The 2,985-nt window shown below is 51.1% G+C and overlaps 1 pseudogene; it reads right to left on the minus strand.

The window, feature by feature from the left end:
• Positions 1-1,311: 1,311 nt before the first annotated feature.
• On the minus strand, positions 1,312-2,956 carry LOC110431558 (annotated as a pseudogene).
• Positions 2,957-2,985: the final 29 nt, after the last annotated feature.

Raw genomic sequence — 2,985 nt, forward strand, 5'->3', positions numbered from 1 at the left:
TGGCTGAACAGAGCAAACAAGAGAGATGGAAAGTGGTGTGATGCTTCTTGACGTGATTCTCACCTCCATGCTATGGAAAATATCGGCAAAGTGTTGGAGGTTGAAGACGGGGACAAAGAAAACAATTCACCAACTTTCTCTCTCCTACAATCTGAGAAATTAATAAAATAATCAGCATGGTGTGTCTCGGCAAAGAACCACAAATTTATAATGGTACCTAGCATATTTCGCAGTTTGCGGTGTGCAGTAGCCAATTATAGTTTTTTTCTAGTGTCCTACAATAAAATTGGCCTTACATGATCTATCCACATGAACACACTCAAAACTCATAACATTTGAGCTTGAAAGGAACTTTATCTCCTCGACTAGGTGGCCAACAGCAGAACTATCATATGCTTTTTGAATTCAGAGCTCTCACTTTTTTCATGTGCATCAGTTTCCAGGATGATATGTCCAATGCCCAGATCAATAGCAGTTTGCATCCCCTATAGACAGGCGACTAGCTCAGCTTGGAAGGCATTCAACAGGTTGTTGATCTTGGCTCTTCCCACCATTACCACATCACCATCTTTGTCTCGAATCAGAAAGCCCCAGCTACCGACTTTTTCAGTTGGGTGGAAAGATCCATCACAATTGATCTTCAGCACATCTTCTGGTGGTCTTACCCACCTCTGTCTGCGTTGCTCCGTCCGGCCCAGGCCACTAGTGACTTGCTGCACATTCTCATACGTACATAACTCAATGCAACGGCCTATCACTGCGGCTGGCCTCCGACGCCCCTCCTCTCAGATACTGAGAGTAATAACCATAAAGTCTCTCTTTGGTTCTCACTGTTTTAGAATCCATTCCACAACACCGCAAGTGTCAGGGATAGCAGCTAGTGTTTCATGTTCATTTTCCAAATTCAGAATTCGCCATATTTGCTTTACCAACTTGCATTTGAAAAAGAGGAGACCTCCATCTTCAGTCATTTGCCCACACATCGGGCATCTTGTGTCAATCAGCATCCCCCGTCGAGATAAATTGTACCTTAATGGTTGGCTGTTATGAGTAAACTGCCACAAAAAGTGTTTGATTTTATTTGGACATTTCAATTTCCAGATTTCTTTCCAAACACCTTTCCTATCGTTAGTGCTGCCACCTTGTCCTCCGTTTCTACTTTGAGATGTAAGCTGCTTATCGAAATGCCAGGCTAGGGTATTAGCTCTCTACCTATGGACCGGCAAGGCAAGGATCACTTCGGCATCCTCATCCTAGAAAATATCCCTCACAAATGTTGTTATTAAATAATTTCTACAAATTTAGTCAATCTTATGGAAGTTTAACCGGCACGAATACCATGGTCACATTTTAGGACCGAATAAGTTTACAGCTAAATTTATGTGATCGCGCCGCAAGTGCACATATATAGAAGCATTGTCAGCCTTTCACCGGGGTTCTACGGCCTTCATGAGTACAGTTCGCGAGAGAAGCATGCCACACAGACACAACATACATGGGCTCACGCACGATGACGCAACTGAGAAAAAACTAGCAGAATAGACCATGGCTTAGCCTGAAGCTTGAGCTTGATCAACAGGCAGCTCATGGGAGCTTCCTGAGCTTGACCTGCGCGCCGTGCTCTGGCTGGACCAAGGCGACGTGGACCGGCGCGTGCGCGTACGACGGAGAGAGCTCGAACGCGAACTTCCCCAGGATCATGGCGAGCCCTATCTTGGCCTCCAGCAGCGCGAAGGTCTGGCCGATGCAGCTCCGAGGTCCCCAGCCGAACGGGAAGAACGCCGGCGGCGCGTCCCCGCCGGACGACGCCGCCCTGGCGATTCCCTCCGCGAACCTGTCCGGCCTGAACTCGTCGGCGTCAGGCCCCCAAACGTCCTTGTCGTGGTGGATGCTCAGCAGCGGCAGCGTCAGTATCACGCCCGCCGGGTACCTGACACCCCCGAGCTCCATGGGCTTGTATGTCCGCCGGTGCAACGCCGACACCGGCATGTAGAGCCGCAGCACCTCGTACAACACCATGGTCACCTGGAAATGGCGATCGATCGCGATTAAGATTACCATCACATTCCACAGATGAATCAAAGATTCAGAGCCTGCTATGCAAAAATTGACGAAGGTGTTACGATTTTGAGGCGGCTGAGGCCGTCGTAGTCCGGCACTGATCTGCAGGCGCCGCCGAAGACGCGGAGCACCTCCTCCCTGGCACGGTCCTGCCACTCCTGGTGCATGGCGAGCACCACCATGGTCCACGTGAGGAGCACCGCCGTGGTCCCCATTCCGGCGAAGTAGAACAACTTGCACTCCCCAATGATGTCGTCGGTCGACATGCCGCCGCCGCCGCCGCCGGAGCCCCTGAACGCTCCATGTTGGACTCCAGCAGCAGGCCAAGAAGGTCATCGCTCGTCTCCTTGCCTGCTCTCAGCGAGCTCTCCCTCGTGGCGATCATCCCTCTCAGGATCCCTTCGATCTCCGCCGCGATCCGCTTCATCCGCCGGTTCACCCTTGTAGGCAGCATCCTACACGCAAGAAAATTTCAAAAAAATTTTGCATCAATTTTCCGTGGCAATTAACAAGCAAATTGATTAAAATGCGGTTTGATCAGAGCTAGAGAGCGAACTGACATGTAACCAGGGATGTGTATCTTGTTGGCGACGAGCATGGCGAGGTGCACCTGCTCCTCCTGGAGCTCGAAGATCCTCCTGCCTTCCAGGTAGCTGCTGCCGAAGGCGACGCGCGAGATGACGTCCCCGGTCAGCCTCTGCATCTCCGGCCAGACGTCCACCTCGCATGGCTCGCCGTCGTCGGCCGCGGCCACCAAACCCTCCCATCTGCTCACCAGGTCGGCGCAGCACGACGCAAAGGCCGGCAGCATGCGCTGCAATGCAAGAGAGAATCGATCGAAAAGCTTGGATCGGATCCATCAACAGCATGATCGAGAAGCTATGATATATATACAAGTTGACGTGATCGATGCATGATATATAT

This window comes from Sorghum bicolor, unplaced genomic scaffold (assembly GCF_000003195.3).
Source record: "Sorghum bicolor cultivar BTx623 unplaced genomic scaffold, Sorghum_bicolor_NCBIv3 super_896, whole genome shotgun sequence".
Taxonomy (NCBI): Eukaryota; Viridiplantae; Streptophyta; class Magnoliopsida; order Poales; family Poaceae; genus Sorghum; species Sorghum bicolor.